The sequence below is a fragment of the Manduca sexta genome, chromosome 7 (assembly GCF_014839805.1).
Source record: "Manduca sexta isolate Smith_Timp_Sample1 chromosome 7, JHU_Msex_v1.0, whole genome shotgun sequence".
Taxonomy (NCBI): domain Eukaryota; kingdom Metazoa; phylum Arthropoda; class Insecta; order Lepidoptera; family Sphingidae; genus Manduca; species Manduca sexta.
The window spans coordinates 6,871,705-6,879,939 of NC_051121.1; the positions used below are offsets into that span (position 1 = coordinate 6,871,705).

Genomic DNA, 8,235 nt, shown 5'->3' on the forward strand with positions numbered 1-8,235 from the left:
ATAGTGAGAACCGCTACGCGGGCGAACCCGCAAGTAACATCTAGTACAAAATATTTGTAATCATGATTGCGCAACATACAAAAGCCAGTAATATTCCATACGATTAGTGTTGTGATATTTATGCGCACTGCGATAAAACCACGGTATAAGATTCTGAGTAATCAGTCAGAATTAACCTATCATGTGATTTTGTAAAATAAAAGAGCAAAGAGCGAACTGTATACATATACATATATTATAGTCTCATAACAAAAAACGTTCATAATGAAAACAATTGAGTTTGTTTATTAAAACTAATGTCTAAACGTGGTTAAATACATTCGACAATGTATTGCAATAAACCTTATTTCCATTTATAAATTAAAATAATATCAGCCCTGTATTACATACTGTCCCACTTCTGAACACAAGTCTCTACTACTACTGAGAGGAATCCCTCGTGGTGGACTTTAGTCCACCACGCTAGCCTAGTGCAGGTTGGTAGACTTCACACATTCTCACAATTCCTGTAGAGAAAAAATTATGAATTAGGACAACTATTCAAAAAAATAAGCTTTATTTTTATATAAATAAATGGTTTTAATGAATACTATACAGTTTGTAAACATTGACAATTATAATTCTCAAAGCTAAGTCAATCTATAAGTCATTAAGCCGAGTAATCAATCTTTTACTTACAATATGAACCTTAACATTGCGGGTCGTATTGTAGACAAATGTGTTGTTTTGTTTTGCTATAATAGAGGTCGTTAACTCAAGATTACTGATAATTAACAAGTTCTTGGTAATGCGCATGTGTGTTGTATAATATACCTACAGGAGAGTTGTATGAAGATAAAATATAATTGTATATAAACAAAATCTATAGTTAATTATTTCATTAACATGGAAGACGAAATGTTAGTATTTTGTTTGCACTTATAATCTAATGTAGAGCTCGAAATAAAACTAGTTTTCGGATTTTATTAGGTTTTTTTATTTTATAATTTTCTTCTGTAGTTTCGAACACTTTTCAGCATGGTGTAGTGAAGGCTGCCAGACTTCAGGACAGTGAATCCTTCTGCGTAGGACCGTCAACAGCTAAAATTTTAAAATAAATGTATAATTGTAAAATGTAGGTAGATGTTGTAAGTTTTAACTTTTCGGACAATCAACACGTCAGTCCACCGCGTGACCAAGTTTGACCCTCCCCCTCTAGGTACGCTTATGTTGCTAAGTAATAATTTTCTTGTATACAAATCTAGGTGTACCGTACAAGCAAATTGGCCTATTGTTACAACTTTAAAAATATTATAATCAATACTGTAATATTGTTCAGTTTTTATATATCTATCTGTGTTCGCAGGGTATAGATCTCAGTGCGACCATGCGGTAGCTACATCGTAATATAAACTCATTGGTGGTCTGGCTATTGTTGACTACTGAGGAGGAACGTCGATTTTACGATACATTAATCGCCTCATTATTCAGTCGCAAAAATAATTTATATCTTATATCGTAATCAATATTCACAGGAGTTGATTTAATGATTAAAACCCTTATAGGTACTCTAGGATTAAAAATAATAAACTTACTAATATTATAATGTTTAAGTGTATGGACGTTTGAATGTTTGATAGAAGTAAACGAAGAAGCACCTGAACGGATTTTGATTAAATTTGAAACATGTATTAGCCATGTCCCGGATTAGCTCATAAGCTACTTTTTATACCTGAAATTTGCTACCACGGAAAATAAAGGGATTTTGAATTTAATTTTTAAAATAGATGGCGCTAGAGTTGTATTGAGGGCGATATAAATCGCTACACTATGCTAGGGATTTTATTGGGGGAAAGGCTTTTTATGAGGAAAGGCCAAAATGAAGCCGCAACCAACACTTAGATATTTATATTACTGTGCTAAGATTTTAAAGATATAATTAAAAGTACATTATCAAAGCATGCATTTTATTTATACTCACGTATAGGTTAATACCCGATGCAGTTCGGTGGAAGTACAATTTACTACGCACCAGCAAATATTTACAAAAAGCCGACGTTAACGTACAGGGCCTTTGTATATATTAAGGGTAGTTCAATGACCTGTTTAACAGAAAATTTGTATTTAAATTGCGTTGCTCACGAAATCGGTAAATTTAAATCGTGAGATAAAAATCTTGGCGATGTTTTTAAACCACGAAAAAGCTAGATTACTTAGTATAGACCGGCGCGTTTGTTCTGGTTTACCTCAGGATTTCCTGGGCCGTGTGAACAACACGAATAATAGGTGTTACATTCAACGCAGTTTTTATTGAGCTTACGTGTATTTGCTTTAATCGGGAAGTATATGTTGCATCATTTCGTAGCTTATAAAACTGTTTATAACCTACAGTCTTACTTATAACCTTTTTAACGTTAACACGTGATTAAGAATTGCTTAAATAGCTGTCAAAAATATCACCAGTTTCCTAGTTTAAACCTTATTAAGAGGCAAGATGGCGGGTTTTATAATGTTTACGCCAACACATCTTTATTTTGGACGTCTTAATAACAGAGAAAATGATTCTCATTACCGCATCTGCCTTCTTTCTTATTTGGCCGCAAAGATTTACAATAAACTTTAGAGTACCTCAAGGTTTTAATGTAAACTATTACGTATGCTGTTATTTCTGTTAATTTACTCTTAAATAATTTTGAAATTCTCAAGGACTCTGATTAAGAAGATATTGCTGGCTGGAAAATGGCTGTTAACTTTGCTAAATAAAACCTTATTACTTACTCGAAACAGAATCCAAATTACCATGAAAACAATGTATTTACTCTCACCTATTTCTTAGTAATGATCTCGTTTACGTTTGTTTGACCGCCGGTTGCCATTGTTTACGGCTTTGTTTTCACCATTAATCGGCCTTATTTCCCACGTTCTCCTAAATTTTATATTGCGTGAGTCAGCGAGTACCGATTTTGACCTAGTTATTGAGAATGACTACGTGTGGTGATCGTGGTGGGGCCACATAAGTTGGAGTTCCGTTATAGTTTGTCATTAGAAGCCATAATTTATGCGCTGTTCCCTTATGGTTTTAGTCATAGGAAGCTGTTATTTAACGCTGAATTAATAGTATGTATTTTTAATTTGAGAGCTCTATTGATAAACAATAAATGAATATTTCATGCATAATTAATTTCTGATGACAGTAAGAATAATGATATAACTAGGTGTTGCTCGCGGCTTCATCTGCGTTAAATGCCTTTCCCACTACAAAAGCTCTTAAAATACGGCACGATCTCCACACCAATGTATTTTAAAAATATCTTTTTTTTTTCTGGGAGTAAATTACCGAAATAAAATTGTAGCTTAAGTGTTAAGCCAGAATATAGTCTACCGGTGTACCCAATTTCATCCAAATCCATTCAGCTGTTACTGTGTTTACTTGCAACAAACATACAAACATCCAAACATTTTCACTAACATTCGCATTTATAATATTATTAAAAAAGATAAGATGTTGAGATAAGATTAATTTTCATTTCAACCAAAAACAACAAACAAAATATACGACTGCGCTAAGGAAAAACAAAGCAATATGGTAATAGGTCAAGTTAATGATTTCTTATGTTTACGCGAATGTTAGACATTGAATTAATACTATTTTACGAATTTTATCACGGTTTTGATTTTCTCCTAACGTTTCGCTAAACTGCAGCCTTCATGGTACGGGGTGGACTGAGTTGTAGGACATCCGAAAACTCAAAGTTACAATATCTGCCTACATTTTGTATAACTATAAAAATTCGTAAAATTATTTTATTTCTATAGGCCTAATCTTTGCACTCAATCTTTTCTACGTCACATGCACTATAATGGGAAACTGTACTGCGTAGTAATGCAGAGCAAAATACTATTAGTAATTTATCAGTACAATCAATTAGAAAACGCGGTGAACGACCGCTTTACAAGTTTATCAGAATGCATTGGATTTGTTGTTACCCCTCAAATCTCAGCGATAACCTAATACGCACACTTTCCATGTTCAAATAACTGTCGAATCAAAATATTGCAGTATTATTCCGTTGTTGTGACAAATGGAATACAAAAAGAGCGGAAAATGCCGGCTTTGAAATTGCAAATACTTATGACAACGTACGTCTTTTCTGTTTTTGAGGACAATAGGTTTTCCCGGTGATCAAATTAATTTTATCTTACCTAGTCTTTTATAATTCAAAAATAGGTTACCTTCCTTATTTTTATTTATAACTAGCTTCCGCCCGCAGCTTCGCCCGCGTGGATTTCGGGTTTCAAAAATGGAGAAGGTGCTCAATTTGTCGGGATGTTTTTTTAATTTATGGTGGTATGCAGGTGGTCCGATTGTCCGGTCAGGGTCTGATGATGGGATCCTGGTGAAATCGAAGGAACTTTTAACCATTAAGGTTGCACACGAAATGACGGAAGCTTAAAAATGGAGTAACTTCTCCCGTTTTCCCAACATTTTCCATCACTGCTATGCTCCTATTAATTGTAGCGTGATGAAAAGTATACTATAACCAGCTCAGGAGTATGAAAAATAATTGTACCAAGTTAAGTTAAAATCCGTCGAGTAGTTTTTGTTTCTATAACGGTTATACAGACAGACAGACCAAAATTTTACTAATTGCATTTTTGGCATCAGTATCGATCCCTAATCACCCCCAGTTATTTTGGAAATATATTTCATGTACAGAATTGACCTCTCTACAGATTTATTATAAGTATAGATATGCAAAAGTAGCTCAAAAATTGACAATAACGAAAACATGCATTTTAAAGTAAAACAAAAGAAATAATATCGTGAAGCCAACCAAATAACTAATGATATATTAAATTTTGTGACTGTTCAATTTAGTCGGGTCCGCGATATCACTTTTGTTGAGTTTCAGAACGCGACATTACATTATTATATTCTGTGCTCCAACGCACACTGCTTTGATGTTAGGAACACACCTACATTGCTTAGACAACAGTGAACTTTATACAATAGCAATAAAGCTCAAATTGACTCTACGTATTAGTTAGAAAACGTTTGTATGGGAAATAGAAAAATGCTGTTTTGAGGATTTCCCGGCAATTATTCGAATTTTTCTCACCTTTTAAACCTTCCCTAGACCTCCACGAATAATTCAAGACCAAGATAAAATAAATCCGTTCAGCCGTTCTCGAGTTTTAGCGAGACTAACGAACAGCAATTCATTTTTATATATATAGATTATGACAAATATTTTAATTAGTTACACACAGGTAAATGTTTCTGTATTGGATTAGGGAATATGGTTTGGAGTATTCTAGTTTAAGTAATTGTTTGTAATTTGTATTTTGTTTTGTGTTTATTATTAAAAATTAAACATCTTTGTTTGTTTGTTTCCTTCTATAGTTAGTATATTAATAATAAAAAGAATATATTCAGGAGTGAAAGCCTGGAAATTAGAACGGAATCTGAAGTACTCTTGTGAGCGTGCTTCTATCGAAACACTTATATATTTAGATTTATAGGTATAAAGATTAATATCGGCGTAAAGTGCGTTATCTTACGTACGAGGTAAAAATAAACGAGTTTTCTAGGTAAGTCCCGAGTATATAGTACTTACACTATAAATGAACGCAAAAAGTCCATATTGCAAAATAATTATGACAATGTACGATTATTCACCGAGGTTTATAAAAACACACATCACGCCTTTATTCCAGAAGGGGCAGGCAGAGGTGCAACCAGGGCACCCACTTTTCGCCTGTGTCCCATAATGTCGAGGTATATAAATCAGAGATAAAACTACTATAAATTTTAGTTACTTTATCAGATGGCTTTTTTTATTTTAACCATCTCTTTCTTTCCATCCTTACAATAAAATATGACCCTTAGCGTCTATCACTCCCTGAGGAATGTCACGAGATATTGAATCATTTAAATGTATTTTATTACTTGAGGCGTAGTATAAGGTAGGGCTGCATTACATTTTACTCGGCAAATTCCGCCCTTTATGCAATATGTTCTTTTTACGACGTTTATGTTTCTATTAGGAATATTACTTTTGGGTTACCATGTCTTATGACAGCGGTTCTTTGAAATATTATATAGCAGTGGCGAAAGGTGGAATTTTCCGAAAGGGAACGAGACACAACATATATGTATTATGAATATAATTTATTCCTTATTTCACGAGCCTATAAATGAACTGCTCTAAACTTTTTTTTTCTCTTCTCACTTTATCATGTACTGTAGTCTTTACCCTAAACTGATTGAAAAGAGCAACACCAGAGTTTCTTGCCCGTTCTTGTCTGGTGAAACTGCTTTCCGAACTGGTGGTAGAGTTAATATTGACGGAATCTAAATAATGTATAACATTTTACAGATTCAAATAAATCATTTCATTCTTTCATTCATAATATGCATAAATATGGTCTGCAAATCGTTCTAAAGATATTAGATTATACATCAATTTGATATAAAGTGAAGCCGGCCGGAATCGGGTTATATGGATCCTTCGTCACTGTTATATTGAACATGTTAGCTTACGTAATCTTCTTTTCCAGTCAAACGTCACGAACAAATTACACTTACCGGTATAATTATGATGACTAATGTTTTCTTTAGAAACTACAGCTATCACAAGAACTGAATGAATCCCTACAATATCCTGTGACGTTAATATGTCGCCATCTTCCCGTGGGATACTGGGCAATGGGCATATCACGAAGTCAAAATATCCGATCTTAATCACGGGCTTAAAAAATAGAAAGCCGTTATAAATTTCGGCCTACTCACGTACATCGATATCTTGAATTTCCGATGTTCAATGAAAGCGCAGTTTCTAGAATAAATAAAAACAAAGTGTCGCCCACGGCCGAAGGTCTCAGTTATTTATACATTCGCGTACTGTAGTGCACTCGCTATCGTCACTTATCAGTCTTCAATCCTCTAAGGAGGTCAAGCTCAGTCCGCAAACAGAATGTTATTTTATGCATGCAATTTTAAACAGAATAAGGTAAATCTATTCTTGGATGTAACGAGGTGAATAATTACTGTGTTTATCACATAAACATAGTAATCCTATGGTATGTTACATAATGAGGGTTTGTTTTAAGCGTAGGAATGAGTGGGAAATTGGAACATTATTTAGATTGATTCTTCGATTCCTAGACGAAGTGATTATATATTTTTAACTGATTTCAGAAAAGAGAGGAAGGTTGTCATTTCTACGTACATTTTTTATTTATTTTTATTTTTTTATCGTATATTAATTGTTCATGTATTTATCTTGTTTACGTAGCAATTTTAATTAGGCATCGACTGTAGAATTTGTAACCAATATATAGGTGTGTTAAATTATATTTCATTTTCAATAGTTTTTGAACGTATAGACCTATGTATGACAATGAATACCACACATTATGTTACAAGGATCACTCACGACTGCACATTTATAGCACCTTCGGTAATTTAGGCTACAATGTGCTCAATTAAATGCCTTTAAATAATAATCTAGATCATTATTGCATAGAAATTATAGTTGTTGATTCCCATATTCATTTCAGTGCGCTGTTTAAGAGTTCGTCGTTCCATTTGACCGCGAGACGCCTTTCAATATCTGGTATAGTATCATTGGCTGGAATCGTCTGGACTCTAGGAATTGCGTGACAAATGGTAATTATTAAGAGAAATTAGAGCACCTAATCCATTACATTATATTTAATATGCGGTTAAATAAATACAATGTCTTTTCAAACTTTAATTTAAATGACATAAATATAGAACTAAAATATTTTTATTTACATTTACTTATTACAAAATTTAAGTCCAAAATTATATTTATTTTATAAATAGACTTAATTACTTAATTCAAATCGTGAGCCAACATGCCAAATTATACAATGCACCAGTCCTTGTCATTTTAATATCCGCATCCGACTAATTGGTTTTCCCTCTTAGATAATTATTATGCAAAACAACAATAATAATGGACTTTTGTATTAGTTAATAGTTAATCTATATACTAAGACTGCGTACGCAACATAGCGTGCGTCTAACTCTATGTAAACACCCTGGTTATAATGCTTTCTCTGACGTAAAAAGTCAACAAAACAATGGAGTCATTTCTGATATGTTTATCAAAGGATTTTTTCAATCCCCTTTTATAAAAACTTGTAACCACATGGTCCAAATTTGACCAACGAATTTAATATACGTATTTTTAATACATATTTTACATACATTTTAGTTTTACATTT

At 33.1% G+C, this 8,235-nt stretch overlaps 1 long non-coding RNA gene across 1 annotated transcript; it reads right to left on the reverse strand.

Moving 5' to 3' along the window:
- Positions 1–952: 952 nt before the first annotated feature.
- Positions 953–7,697, reverse strand: LOC115443977. The gene is made up of 3 exons (XR_003938699.2): positions 6,777–7,697; positions 1,961–2,081; positions 953–1,080 (listed from the first exon to the last, which is right to left on the reverse strand). It is a non-coding gene; the product is annotated as an uncharacterized LOC115443977 (long non-coding RNA).
- Positions 7,698–8,235: the final 538 nt, after the last annotated feature.